This window comes from Dipodomys merriami, unplaced genomic scaffold, assembly GCF_024711535.1.
Source record: "Dipodomys merriami isolate MVZ:Mamm:240054 unplaced genomic scaffold, mDipMer1.0.p SCAF_90, whole genome shotgun sequence".
NCBI lineage: Eukaryota > Metazoa > Chordata > Mammalia > Rodentia > Heteromyidae > Dipodomys > Dipodomys merriami.
Window position 1 is genome coordinate 5,032,619 of NW_027206513.1, and position 23,331 is coordinate 5,055,949.

Sequence of the window (23,331 nt, forward strand, 5' to 3'; positions counted from 1 at the left end):
AATAAACCTAACCCTAACTCTAAACCTCACCCTAATGATAACCCTCACCCTATCCCTAAACCTCACCCTAACAATTACCCTCACCTTAACACTAAACCTCACACTAAACCCAAACCTCACCATAATCTTAAACTTCACCCTAACCCTAAACTTAACAGAACCCACACCCTAACCTTAATTCTAACACTAACACTCATGCTAACCTTAACCCTCATCCGCACCCTAACCCTCACCCTAACCCTAACCTTAACCCTAAACCTCACATTAACCCTAACCCTAACACTCACCCTCAGCCTAACCCTAAGCCTAACCCTAAACCTAACCCAACCCACACACTCACACTCACCCTAACCTGAAACCTAAACCTATCCCTAACCCTAAACCTCCCCCAAAGTCGCACCCTAACCCTAACCCTAACCCTCAACCTAACCCTCACCCTAACCCAAACTCTAACCCTAAACCTCACCCTAACCCTAAACCTAACTCTAACCCTAACCCAAACCCTAAACCAAACCCTAACCATAACCCTAACCCTAATCCTCACACCCACCCTCACACTCAGCCAAACCCTAAGCCTAAGCGTAACCCTAACCCTTACCCTCACAATCACCCTCACCCTAAGCCTAATCCTAACCCTAACCCTGACCCTAACCCTTAACCTCAACCTAACCCTCAACCTAACCTTAACCCTACCCTAACCCTAACATTAACTCACGAACTAACCCTCCCCTAACCCTAAATCTAACCCTAAACCTAAACCTCATCCTCACTGTACCCCTTACCCTAATGCTCACCCTAAACCTAGTCTTAACCTGAACCCCAACTCTCACCCTAACACTAAACCTAAACCTCACCCTAACCCTCACCTCCACCCTCACCCTCAGCCTCAGCCTAAGCCTAAGCCTAACCCTAATCCTAACCCTCACACTCACCCTAACACTAACCCTAATCCTAATCCTAAACCTAACCCTAATATTCACCCTCACCCTAACCCTCACCTTCACCCTAACCCCATCACTAACCCTAACCCTAACACACAACCTCAGCCTAACCTTAAGCCGAACTCTAACCCTAAATCTCACCCTCACCCTTACTCTAACCTAATCCCTAAACCGAAACCTAACCCTAACCCTAAACCTAAACCTAACCATCACCCTAGCCCCTCCCCCTAACCTTAATCCTAACCCTAACCCTCACACTAACCCTCCCCTAACCCTAACCTTAACCCTCACCCTAATCCTGAGCCTCACCCTCAACCTCACCCGCAGCCTAACCCTAAGCCTAACCCTAAAGCTAACGCTAACACACACACTCACCCTCACCCTAACCCTAATCCTAACCCTATCCCCAACCCTAACACTCCTCCTAACTCAAACCCTAACACTAACCCTAACCCTAAACCTCAACCTCACCCTCACCCTAACACTAAATCTAACCCAAAAGTTCACCCTCACCCTAAACCTAAATCTAACCCTAACCCAAACCCTAAACCTCACCTAATCCCTAACCCTCACCCTCACCCTCACCCTCACCGTAAACCTAAACCTCACCCTAACAATATACTTAAACCTAATCCCAACCCTCACCCTAAACATAACCCTCACCCTAACCCAAACCCTCACTCTCACACTTACCTTCACTCTAACACTAACCCTAATCCTAACACTAAACCTAAACCTAAACCTCACACTCTCCCTAAACATAACATTGACCCTAAAACTAACCCTCACCCTAACCCTCCTCCTAACCCTATATCTAACCATAAACCTCACCCTCACACTCACACTAACCCTAACCCTCACCCTAACCATAACCCTCACCCTAACCCTAACCCTCACCATAACACACTCACCCTAACACTAACCCTAACCCTAACACTCAACCTCACACTAACCCTAACCCTCACCCTAATCCTAAACCTCACCTAAACCATAAAACTAACCCTAACTCTCACACTCACTCTAGCCCTCACCCTAACCCTAATTCTAACCCTCACCCTCACCCTAACCCTAACCCTCATCCTTACCCTAAGCATCACATTAAGCCTAAACCTAATCCTCAATCTAACCCTCACTAAACATTAACCCGAACCCTAACCTAACCCTAACCCTTACACTACCCCTAAACCTAACCCTAACACTCACCCTTATCTTAACCCTCATCCTCAGCCTAAACCTCAACTTTACCCTTAACATCATCCACACCCTAACCATCACCCTAACCCTAAACCTCACCCTAAACCTCACCCTAACTGTAAACCTAAACATCACCCTAAACCTAACCCTCACCCTCAACCTCTCTCTCAGCCTAAGCCTAAGCCTAACCTAAGCCTTACCCTAACCCTCAACCTAACCCTCACCATAACCCTAACCCTACCCCTCACGCTAAACCTCACCCTAACACTAAGTCTAACCCTAAACCTCCCCTCAACCTAAACCTAACCTTATCCCTAAACCTCACCCTAATCCTCAACCTAACACTTACCCTCACCCTCACCCTCAACCTCAACGTAACTCTAACCCTAACCCTAACAATAACCCTAAACCTAACCCTAACCCTAACCCTAACCATAACCCTCACCACAAACATAACCATAACCATAACACTAACAATAAACCTAACCCCAACCCTAAACCAAATCCTCACCCCCACTGTCACCCTTAGCCTAACCCTAAGCCTAAGCCTAACCCTAACCCTAACCATAACCCTCACCCTTAGCCTCACCCTCACCGCAAATTGAACCCTAACCATAACACTAACAATAACCCAATCCCGAACCCTAACCCTAAACCTAATACTCAACCCCACTGTCACCCTCAGACTAACCCTAAGCCTAACCCTAACCCTAAACCTAACACTAACCCTAAACCTAACGCAAATCCTCAGCCTCATATTCACCCTAACCCAAACCCTAAATTTAACCCTCACCCTAATCCTAAGCCTAGACCTAACACTAACCCTAACCCTCACACTCACCCTCACCCTAAACCTAATCCTAAACCTAACCCTATCACTAACCCTAACCCTTATCTTAACCCTCACCCTAGCCGTCAACTTAACCCTAAACCTGACCCGAAACCTCATCCTAAACCTCACCCTAATTCTAAACCTAACCCTCGCCCTAATCCTAACCCTAACCCTCACCCTCATGCTCAGCCTAAGCCTAAACCTATCCCTCACCCTAAAACTAACCCTAACACTAACTCTAACACTAAACCTAAACCTCACTCTAACCCTAACCCTAACTCTAACCCTAAACCTAAACGTAAACCTCATCCTAACCCTAACCCTAACCCTCACCCTCACCCTAGCCCTCACCCTAAACCTTACCCTCATCCTCACCCTAAACCTCACACTAACCCTAACACAAATCCTCAATCTAAACCTCACCCTCACCCCACCACTAACCCTAACCTTCACCCTAACCCTAACCCTCACCCTAACCGTAACCCTCACCCTCAGTCTAACCCTCACGTTTACCCTAACTGTCACACCCAACCTAACCATCACCCTAACCCTAACCCTCACCCTAAAATTTACCCTCACGCTAACACTAACCCCAACCCTATCTTTAACCCTCACACTAACCCTAACCCTCACCCTAATCCTAAACCTCACCCTAACCCTAACCCTAACCCTCACCCTGACCCTAGCCCTCACCCTAACACTAATTCTAACCCTCATCCTCACCCTAACCCTAACCCTCATACTCACCCTAAACCTCACACTAACCCTAACCCTAATCCTCAATCTAACCCTCACCCTAACCCTAACTCTCATCCTTACCCTAAACCTAAACCTAACCCTTACCCTCATCCTAATCGTAATCCTCACCCACAGCCTAAACCTCACATTTACCCTTACCATAAACCTCATCCTAATGCTAACCCTAAACATAAACCTAACCATCGCCCTAACCCTAACCCTAACCCTCACCCTAAACTTCACACTCAGCCTATCCCTAAGCGTAAGCCTAAGCCTGAACCTCACCGTCACCCTCACCTTAAATCTAACCCTAACCCTAACAATAACACTAATCCTAAACCTAAACCTAACCCTAACCCCAAACCTACCTTAAACTTAAACCTCACCCTCAACCTAAACCTAATCCTAAACCTAACCCTAACCCTCACCCTTACCGTAACCCTAACCCTCATCCTAACCCTCACCCTAACCCTAACCCTAACCCTAAACCTCACCCTAACACTAACCTTAACCCTCACCCTCACTGTAGCCTTCACCCTAATCTTAATCCTAACACTAATCCTCATCCTAACCATCACCCTAAACCTAACCCTAACCCTCACCCTAACCTTAACAATAGCCCTCAACCTTACCCTAACCAATACGTTCACCATAACCCCAACCCTAACCCTCAGCCTAACCCTAAACTTAACCAGAATCCTAACTCTCACCCTATCCCTAATCCTATCACTCAACCTAAACCAAATCCTCTCCCTCACCCTCGCCCTCAGCAAAACACTAAGCCTAACCCTATCCCTAAACCTAACCCTCACACTCACCCTTATCCTAATCCTAATCCTAACCCTAAGCTTAACCATCACCCTCACCCTAACCCTCACCCTATCCCTAACTCTAACACTAACCCTAACCCTAACCCTCACCCTCAGCCTCACCCTAACCCTAACTCTAACCCTAAAACCAACCATAAACCTAACAATAACCCTAACCTTCCCCCTAACCCTAAGTCTAACCATGAACCTCACCCTCACCATAACCCTAATCATAACCCTAATCCTAAACCTAACCCTAACCCAAAACCGAACCCTAACACACACACTCACCCTCACCCTAACTCTAATCCTGACCCTAACCCTACCCCTGAACGTCCCCCTAACTCTCACACTAACACTAACCCTAACAGTAATCCTAACCCTTAACCTCAACCTAATCTTCACCCTAACCCTAACTCTCACCCTAACCCTAACTCTCACCCTCACCTTCACTGTAACCGTAACCCTAACCCTAACCCTAACAATAACCCTAACACAAACCCTCACCTTCACCATAACAATTACGCTCACCCTAACAATTACCCTCACCCTAACACTAACCCTAAACCTAACTCTAACACTCACACTAACCCTAACCCTCACCCTAATCCTAAACCTCACCCTAACACTAAATCTAACCCTCACCCTCACTCTAACCCTAACCCTCATACTCACCCTAAACCTCACACTAACCCTAACCCTAATCCTCAATCTAACACTCACCCTAACCCTAACCCTCATCCTTACCCTAAACCTAAATCTAACCCTTACCCTCATCCTAAACTTAATCCTCACCCACAGACTAAACCTCACATTTACCCTTACCATAAACCTCATCCTAATGCTAACCCTAAACGTAAACCTAACCATCACCCTAACCCTAACCCTCACCCTCAACTTCACACTCAGCCTATCCCTAAGCGTAAGCCTAAGCCTGAACCTCACCGTCACCCTCACCTTAAATCAAACCCTAAGCCTAACAATAACACTAATCCTAAACCTAAACCTAACCCTAACCCCAAACCTCACCTAACCCTAACCCTCACCCTTACCTTAACCCTAAACCTCATCCTAACCCTCACCCTAACCATAACCCTAACCCTAAACCTCACCCTAACACTAACTCTAACCCTCACCCTCACCGAAGCCTTCACCCTAATCTTAATCCTAACCCTAATCCTCATCCTAACCATCACCCTAAACCAAACCCTAACCCTCACCCTAACCTTAACAATAGCCCTCAATCTTAGCCTAAACCTCACGTTCACCATAACCCCAACCCTATACCTCACCCTAACCCTAAACGTAACCCTCATCCTCATGCTCTCCGTAACTCTAACCCTAACCCTGACAATAACACTAATCCTAACCCTAAACCTAACCTTAACCCTAACCCTAACCCTAATCCTAACACTCACCCTCACCCTAACCCTAATCCTAACCCTCACACTAAACCTTACCCTCACCCTCATTGTAACCCTAACCTTCATCCAAAACCTCACCCTAACCCTAAACCTAACCCAAAACCAAACCCTAACACACACACTCACCCTCACCCTAACTCTAATCCAAACCCTAACCCTATAACCCTGAACGTCCCCCTAACTCTCACACTAACCCTAACCCTAACACTAACCCTAACCCTAACCCTCAACCTAACCCTCACCCTAGCCCTAACTCTAACCCTAACCCTAAACCTCACCCTCACCTTCACTGTAACTGTAACCGTAACCGTAACCCTAACCCTAACATTAAACCTAACACAAACCCTAACCCTCACACTAACCATAAGCCTCACCCTAACCCTAAACCTCACTCTAACCCTAATCCTAACCCTAACCCTTACCCTCACCCTAGACCTCACCCTAATTCTAACCCAGACCCTCACCCTAACCCTAACCCTTACCAGAACCCTAAACCTAACCCTAACCCTCAACTTTATCCTAACCCTCACCCTAAGCCTTAACCTAACCATTACCTTTAACATAAACCTCACCCTAACCCTCACCCTAAACCTAAACCTCATTCTAACCGTCAACCTAAGCATCACCCTAAACCTAACCCTCAACCTCAAACACACACTCAGAATAAGCCTAAGCCAAATCCTCAGACTTACCCTAATCCTTACCCTAGCCCTCACCGTAACCCTAACCCTAACCCTAACCCACAAACTAACCCTCACCTTAACACTAACCGTAACCATCACCCTAGCCCTAATCCTCACCCCCAACCTCACCCTCAGCCTAACCCTAAGCCTAAGCCTAACCTATCACTAACCCTCACACTCACCCTCACCTTAACCCTAATCCTAACCCTAACCCTAACCCTAACCCTAAACATCAACCTCACCCTCACCCTAACCCTAACCCTAATCCTAACCCTAACCCTAAACCTCACCCTAACCTTCACACTCACCCTCAACTTCAACCTCACCGTAACTCTAAACCTAACACTAATCCTAAACCTAAACCTAAGCCTAACTTTAAACCTCAACATGAACCTCACCCTAACCTTAACCCTAACACTAACCCTAACCTTAACCTTCGACCTAACCCTCCCCCTAACCCTAAATCTAACTATAAACCTCACCCTCACCCTTACCCTAAATCTCACCCTAACCCTAACCCTAACCCTCACCCTCACCCTCACCCTCACGGTAACTCTAACCCTAACCCTAAAAATAACACTAATCCTAACCCTAAACCTAACCCTAACCTTAAACCTAACCCTAATCCAAAAACTCACCCTCACCCTAACCCTCACCCTCACCCTCACCCTAACCCTAAACCTAACCCTAACCCTCAACATAACCCCAACCCTCACCCTCACCGTAGCCCTTACCCTAACTTACACCCTAACCCTAAACTTAACCCGAACCCTAACTCTCACCTTAAACATAGCTCTAACCTTCAACCTAACCCTAACCCTCACCCTCACCCTCACCCTAACCCTAACCCTAATCCTAACCCTAATCCGAACCCTCACCTGAACCCTCACCTTAACCCTAACCCTAACATTAACCCTAAACCTAACCCACACCCTCAGATTCACCCTAATCCTAACTCTAACAATAAACGTCACACTTAACCTCACCCTAACCCTAACCCTAAACCTAAACCTCACCCTAACCCTAAAACTCAAACTCACCATGAGCCTAGCCCTCACCATAACCCTAATCCTAACCCTAAACCTCATCCTAAACCTCCCCATAATCCTAAGCCTAACCCTCACCCTAACCCTAACTTTCTCACCCTCAACTTCACCCTCAGCCTAACCCTAAGCCTAACCCTAATCCTAACCCTCACCCTCAACCTCACCCTCAGCCTAACCCTAACTCTAACCCTAACCCTCACCCTAACACTAACCCTCATCCTCACCCTCACCCTAACTCTAATCCTCACCCTAAACCTAACCCTTACCTTCACACGCACCCTCACTTTAACCCTAATCCTAATCCTAACCATATCACTAAACCTCACCCCCAAACTAAACCTCACCCTAACCCTTACCCTAACACTAACCCTAACCCTAATCCTAACCGTCACCCTAACCCTAACTCTAACCTTTAACCTCACCCTCACCCTAACCCTAACCCAAACCATAATCCTAAACCTCACCCTAAACCTAAACCTTAACCTAACACTTACCCTCTTCCTAACACTAACATTAATCCTAACACTAACCCTCACACTAATGCTAACCATCACCCTAAACCTAAACCTCACCCTAACCCTAACTCTAACCCTCAACTTCAACTTAGCCCTCACCCTAAGACTAACCCTCACCCTCACACTAAAACTCACACTAACCCTAATACTAATCCTCAATCTAACCCTGTCCCTCACATTAACCATAACCCGAAACCTCACCCTTACCTTAAACTTCACCCTCAGCCTAACCCTCACCGTTATTCTAATTGTCACCCTCATCCTAACCCTCACCCTAACCCTAACCCTCATCCTAACCCTCATCCTAACCGTAACCCTAACCCTCACCCTAACCTTCAACCTCAGCCTAACCGTAAGCCTAAGCCTAAACCTATCCCTAAACCTCACACTCACCCTAGCCCTCACCCTAACTCTAATCCCAACCCAATCCCTCATCCTAACACTAAATCTAACCATAAACTAAACCAGCACTCTAAACCTAATCCTCATCCCCACACTCACCCTCAGCCTAACACTAAGCCTAAGCCTAAGCCTAAACCTAAACCTAACCCTCACACTCACCCTCACCCTAACCCTAATCCTAACCCTAACCCTAACCCTAAACCTAAACCTCAACCTAACCCTCACCCTAAAACTAACCCTAACCCTAAACCTCACCCTTACCTTATTCCTCACCCTAACCCTCACCCCAAACCTAAGCCTCACCCTCACCCAAACCTGAACCTTAACCCTCACCCTAACCCTACCCTTAATATTAGCCCTAAACCTCACCCTAACCCTAACACTAACACTCACAATCTCCCTAGCCCTCACCCTAACCCTAATTGTAACCCTAAACCTCATCCTAACCCTCACCCTAACCCTAACCCTAACCCTCACCCTAACCATAAACCTGATTCTAACCCTCAAACTAGACCTAAACCTGAGCCTCACCATAACCCTAACCCTAATCCTCACCCTAACTCTAAACTTAACCCGATCAATAAACCTCAACCTAACCCTAAACCTAATTCTCACGCTCACCCTAGCCCTCATCCTAAACCTAATCCTAACCGGAACCCTCATGCTAACCCTCACCCTAACCCTAACCCAAACCCTCACCTTAAACCAAGCCCTAATCCTATCCCTCACCCTATCCCTAAACTTAACCCTAACCCTAATCCTCACCCTCACAATAGCCCTCACATTAACCCTAATCCTAAACCTAACCCTCATCCTAACCCTCACCCTAACCCTAACCCTAACCCTCAACCTCAACCTCAGCCTAAACCTAAGCCTAACCCTAACATTAACTGAACCCTAACCCTCACACTCACCCTCACCCAAACCCTAATCCTACAACTAACCCTATCCCTAACCCTAAACCTCACCCTAAATCTCAGGCTAAAACCTAACCCTAACACTAACCCTCACACTAACCCTCACCTTAACACAAACTCTAACCCTAAACCTCACCCTCACCCTAACCCTAAACCTCACCCTCACCCTCTCCCTCAGACTACCATTAAGCCTAACCCTAACACTAACCCTAACCCTCACACTCACCCTCACCCTAACACTAAGCCTTACACTAAGACTAAGCTTAAGCCCAACCCTAACACTAACCCTCACCCTAACCATAACCCTCACCCTAACCCTAACACTCACACTAAGCCTAACACTAACCCTCACCGTCACCCACAAACTCACCCTAACCCTAATCCTCACCCTGACCCTAACTCTAAGCCTCAACCTCATGCCCTGCCTAAGCCTAAGCCTAAGCCTAAGCCTAACCCGAACCCTCACCTGACCCTAACCCGAACACTAACCCTAACTCTAACCCTAAACCTCACCCTCAACCTAACCCTAACACTAAGCCTAACTCTAAACCTCATCCTAACCCTAACCCTCACCCTCACCCTAGCCCTCACCCTCACCCTAATCTTAACATTAAATCTCATCCTAACCCTCACCCTAACCCTAACCCTAACCCTCACCCTAACCCTAGCCCTAACCCTAACCCTAACCCTCAACCTAATCCTAACCCTCACTCTCACCGTAAACCTAACCCAAACCCTCACCCTAACCCTAAACTTAACTGGAACCCTAACTCTCACCCTAGCCCTAAACCTAACCCTCAGCATAACCCTAACCCTCATCCTCACCATCATCCTCAGCCTAACCCTAAACCTAATCCTAATTCTCACACTCACCCTAAACCTTACCCTAACCCTAATCCTAACACTAAGCCTAACCCTCACCATCACCCTAACCCTTACCCTAACCCTAAATCTAACACTAACCCTAACCCAAACCCTCAGCCTCACCCTAACCCTAACTCTAAACCTAAACCTCCTTCTCACCCTAACTCTAAACCTAAACCTCACCCTAACCCTAACCTTAACCCTAAACCTCATCCTCACCCTAGCCCTCACCCTCACCCTAATCCTAAGCCTAACCCTCATTTTAACACTCACCCTAAACCTAACCCTAACCCTAACCCTCACCCTATGCCTAAACCTCACCCTCACCCTCACCCTCAGCCTAAGCCTAAGCCTAACCGTAACAATAACCCTCACACTCACCCTAACCCTTACCCTAATCCTAATCCTAACCATAACCCTAACCCTCACCCTCACCCTATCCCTCACCTTAACCCTAACCCTAACACTAAGCCTAACCCTAAACCTCACCCTCAGCCTCAACCTAACCCTAACACTAACCATAATCTCACCCTCAACCTAAACCTAACCCTATACCTCACCCTAACCCTAAACATAAACCTCACCCTCAGCCTAGCCCTCCCCCTAACCCTAATACTAAGCCTAACCCTCATCCTAACACTCCCCCTAACTCTAATCTTAACCCTCACCCTAACCCTAACCCTAACCCTCTCCCTCACCCTCACCCTCAGCCTAAGCCTAAGCCTAACCTTAACCCTAACCCTCACACTCACACTAACCTTAAAACTAATCCTAATGCTGACACTAACCCTAACCCTCACCCTCACCCTAACCCTCACCATAACCCTAACCCTAATATTAACCCTAAACCTAACCCACACCCACAGCCTCACCTAACCCTTACTCTAACCCTAAACGTCACCCTGACCCTAACCCTAAACCTGATAATAAACCTCACCCTAACCCTAAACCTAAAACTCACCCCCACCCTAGCCCTCACCCTAACCCTAATCCTTACCCTAATCCTCATCCTAACCCTCCCCATAAACCTAAGCATAACCCTCACCTTAACCCTAACGCTCTCACCCTCAACTTCACCCTCAGCCTAACCCGAAGCCTAAACCTAAACCTAACGTTAACACACAAACTCACCCTAAGCCTAACCCTAAGTCTAACTCTCAACCTAACCCTAACCCACACACTCACCCTCACCCTAACCCTAATCCTAAACCTAACCCTAACACTCTCCCTCCCCCTAACACTCACCGTAACCCTAACCCTAACACTAACCCTAACCCTAACCCTCAACCTAACCCTCACTCTAACACTGACTCTAAGCCTAAACCTTACAATCACCCTAACCCTAACTCTAACCCTAATCCAAACCCTAAACCTCAGCCTAACCCTACCCCTAACCCTCACCCTCACAGTAACCGTAAATGTAAACCTTACCCTAACAATAACCCTAACCCTAACCCTAACAATAAACCAAAACCTAACCCTAACCCTCATCCTAACCATATCCTTCACCCTAATCCTAACCCTCACCCTAACACTTACACTCACCCCAACCCTAACCCTAACCCTCACACTCACCCTAACCTTTACCCTAATCCTAATCCTAACCCTAAACCTAACCCTCACCCTCACCCTAACACTCACCCTAACCCTAACTCCAACACTAACCCTAAACCTAACCCTCACCTCAGCCCCACCCTAACCCTAACTCTAAAATTAACCTCACACTCACCCTAACCCTAAACCCAACAATAACCCTAACACTAACCCTAACCCTCACACTAACCCTCACCCTAACACTAAGCCTAACCCTCACACTCACACTCACCCTAACCCTAAAGCTAACCCCTATCCCTCAACCTAGCCCTAACCTTCACACTCACCATGATCCTTACCCTAATACTCAACCTAACCCTAAACTTAACCTGAACACTAACTCTCACCCTAACCATAACCGTAACCCTCACCCTAACCCTAACCCTCACCCTAGCCCTCACCCTAAGCCTAACACTAATCCTAACCCTAACCCTCACCCCAACCCTCAACCTAACCTTAAATCTAACCCTAAACCTCACCCTCACCCTAAACCTAACTCTAACCCTAACCCAAACCCTAACCCTCAACCTCACCCTAACCCTAACTCTAACACTCACCCTCACCCTCACCGTAACTGTAACCCTAAACCTAACCCTAACAATAACCCTAACCCTAATCCTAACCCTCAACCTAACCATCAACCTCACCCTATCCCAAACCCTCACCCTAAATCTTACCCTCAACCTAACACTAACCCTAACCCTAAAGCTAACCCTCACACTAACCCTAACCCTAACCCTAACCCTAAACCTCAACCTAACCCTCACCATCACCCTAACCCTATCACTAACCGTAACCCTAAACCTCACCATCCCTCTTCCCGTAACCCTATATCTAAACGTAAACTTCACCCTCACACTAACCCTAACCTTAACCCTAAACACCAGCGTAACCCTAACCCTAATCCTCACCCGCACCCTCAACTTCACCATAACTATAACCCTAACCCTAACAATAACCCTAACCCTAACCCTAACCATCACCCTAAACCTAATCCTCACCTCCACCCTCACACTCAGCCTAACCCTAAGCCTAAGCCTAACCCTCACACTAAACCTCACACTCAACCTCACCCTAAGCCTAAACCTAACTCTAACTCTATCCCTAAACCTCAACCTAACCATCACCCTCACCCTAACCCGAACACTAACCCTAACCCTAAACCTTACCCTAACTGTCCCCCTAACCATAACTCTAACCCTAAACCTCACCCTCACCCTAAACCTAACCCTAACTCTAAACCTCACCCTAAAGCTCACCCTCACCCTCACCCTCCTCCTCATCGTAACTCTAACCCTAACCCTAACAATAAAACTAACCCTATCACTAACCATAACCCTAACACTAACCCTAAACCTAACCATAACCCTCATCTTCAGCCTCAACCTAATCGCAATTTTTTTTTTTTTTTGGGTCCGGTCGTGGGGCCTGAACTCTGGGCCTGGGCGCTGTCCTTCAGCTCTTCAGCTCAAGGCTAGCACTCTACCACTTGAGCCACAGTGCCAATTCCGGCTTTTTTCTTTTTGCTTATGTGGGGCTGAGGAATCGAACCCAGGGACTCGAGCATGCAAGGCAAGCGCTCTACCACTGAGCCTCCTTCCCAGCCCCCATAACCGCAATCTTAACCCTAACCATAACACTAACAATAACCCTAACCCTAACCCTAATTCTCACCCCCACCCTCATCCTCAGCCTAACCCTAAGCCTAAGCCTAACCCTAACCCTAACCCTCACCGTAACCCGAAACCTAACCCTAAACCTAAACCTAAACTTAACCCTAACACTAAACCTAACCCTAATCCTCAGCTTCACCCTCGAGCTAACCCTCACCCTCATGCTCGGACTAAGCCTAAGCCTAAGCCTAAGCCTAACGGTACACCTGATCCTCACCCTAACACTAACCCTAACACTAACCCTAACTCTAAACCTAAACCTAACTCTCACCATAACCCTAACTCTAACTCTAAACCTAAACCTAAACCTCATCCTAACCCTAACCCTAACCTTCACCCTCACCCTCACCATAACCCTCAACCTAACCCTAACCCTCACCCTAACACTTACCCTCACCCTAAAACAAACCCTAACACTAACACTGATCCTCACACTAACCCTAACCATCACCCTAACCATAAAACTAAGCCTAACCCTAACCCTCACCCTCAGCCTAGTCCTCACCCTAACCCTAACACTCATCCTCCCCCTAAACCTCACCCTAACCCTAACACTAATCCTCAATCTAACCCTCAGCCTCACTCTACCCCTCACCATAAACCTCACCCTAACCCTAACCCTCACACTTTCAGTAACCCTCACCCTCAGCCTAAACCTCACGTTTACCCTTACCGTCAACCCCACCCTAAACCTCACCCTAACCATTAATCTCACCCTCATGCTAACCCTAACCCTAACACTAACCCTAACTCTAAACCTAAACCTCACCCTCACCCTCACCCTCAGCCTGAACCTAAGGGTAACCCTAACCCTAACATTAACCCTCACACTCATCCTAACCCTCACACTAACCCTAACCCTAACACGAACTCTAACCCCTAAGCCTCAACCTCAGCCTCACCCTAACCCTAATTATAACCCTAAACCTCACCCTCACCCTAACCCTAACGCTAAACCTAACCCTAACCCTAACCCTCCCCCTAACACTCAACCTAACCATAACACTAATCACTAACCCTAACTCGAAACCTAACCCTAACACTAAACCTCACCCTCACCCTAACCCTAACCCTAACACTAACCCTAACCCTAACCCTCACCTTCAACCTCACCCTCAGCCTAAACTTAAGCCTAACCCTAAACCTAACCTAACACACACACTCACCCTTAACATAACACTAATCCTCACCCTAACCGTAACCCTAATACTAACCGTCCCCCTAACTCTCACCCTCACACTAACCCTAACCCTCAACCTAAACCTCACCCTAACCCTAAATCTAACCCTAAATCTCACCCTCACCCTAACCCTAACTCTAACCTTAACCAAACCCTAAACCTCACCCTATCCCTAACCCTAACCCTAAACCTAACATTCACCCTAACCTTAACTCTAACCCTAAACCTCCCCCTCCCCCTAACCCTAACCCTAAGCCTGATGCTAACCGTCAACCTAAACCTAAACCTTACCCTAACACTTACCCTCACCCTAACACTAACACTAACAATAACCCTCCCCTTAACCCTAACCATCACCCTTAAAGTAACCCTAACCCTCATCCTAACCCTCATCCTAAACCTAACCGTAACCCGAAACCTCACCCTAACATTAACCCTAACCCTCACCCTCACCCTAGCCCTCACCCTAAACGTAAACCTAGCCCTAATGCTCAACCTAAACCTAAACCTCAAGCTCAAGGTAACCGCAATCCTAACCCTCACCCTAACCCTAAACTTAACCTGAACCCTAACTCTCACCCTAAACATAACCTTAACCCTCACTCAAACCCTAAACCTCACCCTCACCCTCACCCTCAGTGTAACCCTAAGCCGAACCCTAACCCTAACGCTAACCCTCACTCTCACCCTAACCCTTACCCTAATCCTAATCCTAACCTTAACTCTAACCCCCAGCCTCAGCCTCACCTTAACCAAAAACCTCAACCTCACCCTAACCCTAACCCTAAACCTCACCCTATCCCTAACCCTAAACCTCACCCTCACCCTAGCCCTCACCCTAACCCAAATCCTAACCCTAACCCACATCCTAACCCTCAACCTAACGATAACCTGAACCATCACTCTATACCTAAACCTCAACCCCACCCTCACCCTCAGCCTAACCCTCAGCCAAAGACTAACCCTAACAATAACCCTCACACTCACACTCACCCTAACCCTAATCCTAACCCTAACCCTAACCCTTAACCTAAACCTCAACCTAACCCTCACCCTAAGCCTAACCTTAACCCTAACCCTCACCCTCACCTTCGTCCTCACCTTAACACTCACCCCAAACCTAACCCTCACCCTCACCCAAACCCGAACCCTAACCCTCACCCTCATCCTAACGCTACCCCTAACCCTAATCCTAAACCTCACCCTAACCCTAACACTAACCCTCACAATCACCCTAACCCTAACCCTAACCCTACCTCTAAACTTCATCCTAGCCCTAAACCTGACCCTCAACATCACCCTCACCCTCACCCTTACCTTAACCTTAACCCTAACCCTAAACCTAAGAATAAAACTAACCATAAACCTAACCCTAAACCTCACCCTCACCGTAACTCTAACCCTAACCCAAACCTTCACCCTAACCCTAACACTGACCCTAAACCTAACCCTAAACCTCACCCTAACCCTAAACCTAAACCTCACCCTTAATCTAACCCTCACCCTCAGCCTCAGACTCAGCCTAACACTAAGTTTAACCCTAACTCTAACTCTCACACTCACCATCACCTTAACCCTAATCCTAACCCTAACCCCAACCCTAAACCTAACCCTAACCCTAATACTAACCCTCAACATGAACCTAACCCTAACCCTAACACTCACCCTGGCACATACCCTAACACTAATCCTAACCCTAACGCTCACCCTAACCGTCACTCTAAACCTAACCCTAAACCTAACCCTCACCCTAACACTAACCCTCATCCTAACGCTAACCCTCACCCTACCCCTACCCATAACCCTCACACTAACCTTAAACCTCACCCTCACCCTAAACCTCACCCTCACCCTAACCCTAAAGCTCACCCTCACCCTAGTGCTCACCCTAAACCTAACCCTAACCCTAACACTCTCCCTAACCATAATCCTCACCATAACCCTAACACTCACAGTAACCCTAAATCTAAACCTCTCCCTCACCCTCACCCTAACCCTAACCCTAACCCTCACCCTCACCCTAAACCAAACCCTAACACTAACACTCACCCTAACACTAACCCTAACCCTAACCCTAACCCTCACATTCACCCTCAACCTACACCTAATCCTAAACCTAACCCTAACCCTCACAGTAACCCTCAAACTAGCGCTCACCCTAACCCTAATCCTAACCCTAAATCTCATCTTAACCCTCACAATAACCCTAACCCTAACCCTCACCCTAACCCTAACCCTAACCCTAACCCTCATGCTCGGCCTAAGCCTAACCCTAAGCATAAGCTTAAGCCTAAACCTAACCTTCACACTAACCCTCAACCTAACCCTAACCCTAACACAAAAGCTAACTCTAACCCTAAACCTCACCCTCACCCTAACCCTAAATCTAACCCTAACCCTAAACATAAACCTAACCCTCAACCTAACCCTAAACCTCACATTCACCTTAACAGTAAACCTAATCCTAAGCCCAACAGTAACCCTAACCCTAATCCTCATTCTAACCATAATACTCACGCTAAACCTAACCCTCACCCTAACACTTAAATTCACCCTAACACTAAACCTAACCATAACACTAGCAATCACACTAACCCAAACTCTCCCCCTCACCCTAAACCAAATCCTAACCCTAACCCTCACCCTAACCCTAAGCCTAACCCTAACCCTAACCCTGACACTCACCCTCAACCTACACCTAATCCTAAACCTAACCCTAACCCTCACAGTAACCCTCAACCTAGCCCTCACCCTAACCGTAATCCTAAACCTAAACCTCACCCTAACCCTCACCCTAACCCTAATCTAACCCTCACCCTCATGATCGGCCTAAGCCTAACCCTAAGCCTAAGCTTAAGCCTAAACATAACCCTCACACTAACACTCAACCTAACCCTAACCCTTACACAAAAGCTAACTCTAACCCTAAACCTCACGCTCACCCTAACCCTAACTCTAACCCTAACACTAAACATAAACCTAACCCTCAACCTAACCCTAAACCTCACACTCAACTTAACAGTAAACCTAATCCTAACCCTAATAGTAACTCTAACCCTAACCCTAACCCTAACCCTCATTCTAAACATAACACTCACTCTAAACCTAACCCTCACCCTAACACTTAAATTCACCCTAACACTAAACCTAACCCTAACAGTAGCACTCACACTAACCCTCACCCTCACCCTAACCCTAACCCTCATTCTCATCCTAAACCTCACACTAACCCTAAAACTAATCCTCAATATAAACCTCACCATCACCTTAACCCTAACCCTAACACTCACCCTAAACCTAACCCTCACCCTTAACTTAATCCTCACTCTCAGCCTAACTCTCACCTTTACCCTTACCTGCACCCTCACCCTAAACCTCACCCTAAGCCTAACCCTCATCCTAACACTCACCCTGACCGTAACCCTAAGCCTAACCCTAACCCTAACCCTCACCCTCACCCTAGATATCATCCTAACCCTAATCCTAACCCTAAACCTAACCCTAACCCTAACCATCACCCTTAAAATAATCCTCAACCCGACCCTCACCCTCAGCCTAACCCTAAGCCTAAGCCTAATCCTAACCCTAACCCTCACACTCAGCCTCACCATAACCCTAATCCTAAACCCAACCCTAACACTAACCCTAAACCTCAACCTATCCCTCCCCCTAACCCTCCCCCTAACTCTAACTCTAACCCTAAACTTCACCCTCACCCTAACCCTCACCCTAAACCTAAATCTAACCCTCCCCCTCACCCTCACTGTAACTCTAACCCTAACTCTAACAATAACACTAACCCTAACCATCACCCTAACCCTAACCCTAACCCTAAACCTCACCCTAAGCCTAACCCAAAACCTCAACGTTAGCCTCAACCTAACCGTAAACTTAACCTTAACCATAACACTAACAATAACCCTAACCCTAATCCTAACACTGATCCTCACCCTAACCCTAACCCTCACACTCAACGTAAGCCTAACTCTAACCCTCACCCTAACCCTCACCCTCAGGTTAAGGCTAAGCCTAACCCTATCCCTAAGCCTAACACAATCACTCACCCTAACATTAACCCTAATCCTAATCCTAACCCTAACCCTAACACTCATCCTAACCCTCACCCTCACCCTAACCCTAACACTAACCCTAACACTCAACCTAACCCTAATTCTAACCCTAAACCTCACCCTCAACTTCACCCTAACCCTAATCCTAACCCTAAACCTCACCCTAACCCTAACCCTTATCCTCACCCTCAGTGTAACTCTAACCATAACCCTAACAATGACACTAACCTTAACCCTAACCCTCACCCTCACCCTCACCGTAACCCTAACCCTAACCCAAAACCTCACCCTAACCCTAACCTTAACCCTAACCTAAACCTCACCCTAACCCTAACCCTAACCCTCACCCTGAGCCTCAACCTCACCATAAACTTAAACCTAACCATAACACTAACAATAACCCTAACCCTAACCCTAATCTAACCCTCACCCTCACCCTAACACTAACCCTAACCCTCACCCTCACCGTAACCCTCACACTAACACTCACCCTAACCCTAAACTTAATCCTAACCCTAAACGTCACCCTAATGCTAACCCTAACCCTCACCCACAACCTAGCCCTCACCTTAGCCCTAATCCTAAACCTAAACCTCACCCTAACCTTCACCCTAACCCTAAAACCCTAACAATCACCCTAATCCTAACCCTTAACCTCACCCTTACGCTAGGACTAAACCTAAGACTAAGGCTAACCCTAACCCTAACTTTCACACTCGCCCTCACCCTCATCCTCACAGTAACTCTAACCTTACCCCTAACAATAACACTAACCCGAACCTTAACCCTAACCCTAACCCTCACCTTGACAGTAAACCTCAACCTAAACCAAGCCCTCACTCTAACACTAACACTAATCCTAACCCTAAACCTTACCCTAACCTAACCCTAAACCTCACCCTCAGCCTTAACCTCACTGTAAACTTAACCTTCATGATAACACTAACAATAACCCTAACCATAACACTAATCCTAACCCTCAGCCTCACCCTAACACTAACCCTCACTCTCACCGTAACCCTAACCTAACCCTCACTCTAACGCTAAACCTAACCCTACTCCTAAACCTCGCCATAATGGTAACCCTAACCCTCACCCTCACCCTTGCCCTCATACTAACCCTAAACCTCATCCTAACCCTGACTCTAACCATAACCCTAACCCTCAACCTAACCCTAACCCTAACCTTGAAGCTAACCCTAACACTCACCCTCACCCTCACACTCAGCCTCAGCCTAACCATAAACCTAAGCCTAACCCTAACCCTCACACTCACCCTCAACAAAACCCTAATCCAAACACTAACCCTAACCCTAACCCTCAAACTAACCCTCCCACTAATCCTAACCCTAAACCTAAACCTCACCCTCACCCTAACCCTAACTCTAACACTGAACCTAAACCTAAACCTCACCCTAACCCTAACCCTAACCCTCACCCTCACCGTAACAGTAACCCTAACCCTAACAATAACCCTAACCCTAACGCTATCACTAAACCTAAACATAAACCTCACCCTAATGCTAACCCTCACCCTAAAACTAACCCTAATACTAACACTAACTGTCACACTAACCCTAACCATCACCTTAACCCTAAACTTCAACATAACCCTAAACCTAACCCTCACCCTCACCATAGCCCTCACACTAATCTTAACCATCATCCTCACCCTAAACCTCACACTAACCCTAACACTGATACTCAATTTAACCTCACCCTCATCCTAACCCTAACCCTAATCCTCTCCCTAACTCTCACCCTAACCTTAACCCTCACCTTTACCCTTACTGTCACACTCACCCTAACCATCACCCTAACCCTAACCCTCATTCTAACCCTCACCCTAAACATAACCTTAACCATCACGCTAACCGTAACCCTCAACCTCACACTCAGCCTCAGTCTAAACCTAAGCATAAGCCTAACCCTAACCCTAAACCTCACCCTCACCCTAGACCTCACCCTAACCATAATCCTAACCCTAACCCTAAAAATAACACTAACCCTAACCCTAACCCACATTCTAACCCTAAACCTCACCCTAACCCTGATCCTCACCCAAACACCTTACGCTAACAATAACCCTAACCCTAACTCTAACCCTCATTCTAACCCTAACCCTCACCCTAACCCTTACCCTCACCCTAACACTTACCTTACCCTAACACTAACCCTAACCCAAACACTAAACCTCACACTAACCCTAACCATCACCCTACCCTAACCCTAACCCTAAACTTCACCCTAACGCTAATTCTAACCCTCACCCTCACTCTCCCCCTCACTCTCACCCTCACCATAACTCTAACCCTAACCTTAAAAATAACACTAATCCTAACCCTAACACTAACCCTAATCCTAATCCTAACCCTTATACCCACCCTCAGCCTCACCCTCACCACAAACTTAACCCTAACCATAACACTAACAATAACCCTAACCATCACCCTAACCCTAACATTAACCCTCACCTTAACCCTAACCCTAACCCTAATCCTAACCCTATACCTCATCCTAAACCTCACCCTAAACCTAAACCTAAACCTCAACCTAACCCTAACCCTCACCCTCACACTCAGCCTAAACCTAAACCTAACCCTAACACTAACCCTCACACTCACACTCAAGCTAACCCTAATCCTAAATCTAACCCGATCCCTAACCATAACCCTCAACCTAACCCTCACCCTAACCCTAACCCTAACACCAATCCTAACACTAACCTTCACACTAACCCTAACTCTAACCCTAAACCTCAACCTCACCCTCACCTTAATCCTGACCCTCAACCTCAGCCTAAACCTAAGCCCGACCCTAACCTGAATCCTCACACTCACACTCACCCTCACCCTAACACTAATCCTAATCCCAGCCCTAACCCTAACCGTCACCCTAACCCTAACCCTCACAATAACCCTAAACCTAAAACTAACCCTAATGCTAATGCTCACCCTAACCCTAAATCTAAACCTAAACCTCACCCTCAACTTAACCCTAACCCTCACCCTTACCCTAACCCTAAACCTCATCCTAAACATAACCCTAAACCTCACCTTCACCCTAGCCCTCACTCAAACCCTAATCCTAACTCTAACCCTCATCCGAACCCTAACCCTAACCCTAACCCTAACCATCAACCTAACCCTAACACTCAGCCTCAACCTTACACTCACCCGCAGCCTAACATTAAGCCCAAACCTAAACCTAACCCTAAACCACACACTCACCCTCACCCTAACCCTAATCCTAATCCTAAACCTAACAATAACCCTAACCCTAAAGCTAACCCTCACCTTAAATATAAACCTCACCCTAACCCAAACCCTCACCCTAACACTTACCCTGACCCTAACACTAGCCGTAAGCATCAATCAGCCCAACGTTCACACTAACCCTAATCCTCACAGTAACCCTAAACCTCATCCTAACCGTAACCCTAACCCTAACCTAAATCTCAACCTCATCATAGCCCTCAGCCTAACCCTAATTCTAACCCTAACCCTAAACCTCAACCTCACCCTAAACCTCACACTAACCCTAACCCTAATCCTCAATCTAACCCTCACCCTAACCATAACCCTAACCCTCACCCTAACCCTAACCCTCACCCTTATTTTAACACTCACCCTCAGCATAACCCTCACCTTTACCCTTACCATCACTCTCACCCTAACCCTCAACCTTACCTAACATTCACACTAACAGTCAGCTAATTCTTAACCTCACACTAATCCTAACACTAACCCTAACCCTAACTCTCACACTAAACCTAAACCTCAACCTAACCGTAAACCTACACCTTACCATAAACCTCATCTTAACCAACTCTAACCCTCACGCTAACCCTAATCCAAAACCTCAACATCACCCTAAATCTGACCCTAACCCTAATAACAACCCTAACCCTCACCCGAACCCTAACCCTCACCCTGAATCTAACCCTCAACCTAACCGTCACCCTAATCATAACCCTAACCATCAGCCTAACCCTCATCCTAACCCTAAGCATAACCCTAACCCTAACCCTCACCCTAACCCTCACGCTAACCCAAAACTTAACGCTAACCCTCACCCTCACCCTAACCCTCATCCTAACAATTAACCTCATACTCACCCTAAACCTCACACTTAACCGAATCCTCACCGTAACTCTAACCCTAACAGTCACCCTCACCGTCACCCTCATACTAAGCCTAATCCTAACCCTCACCCTAATCCTAAAACCCACCCTAATCCTCATCCTAAACCTCACCCTAACTCTAATGCTAAGTCTAACACTCACTCTAACCCTCATGCTATCACTTATCCACAGCACAAACCTAACCCTAACCTTAACCCACACCCTCACCCTAACCCTAATCCTAACCCTAACCCTCATCCTAACCCTCACCCTAACCCTAAGGTTAACCATAACCCTGAGCCTAATCCTCACACACATCCTCACCCT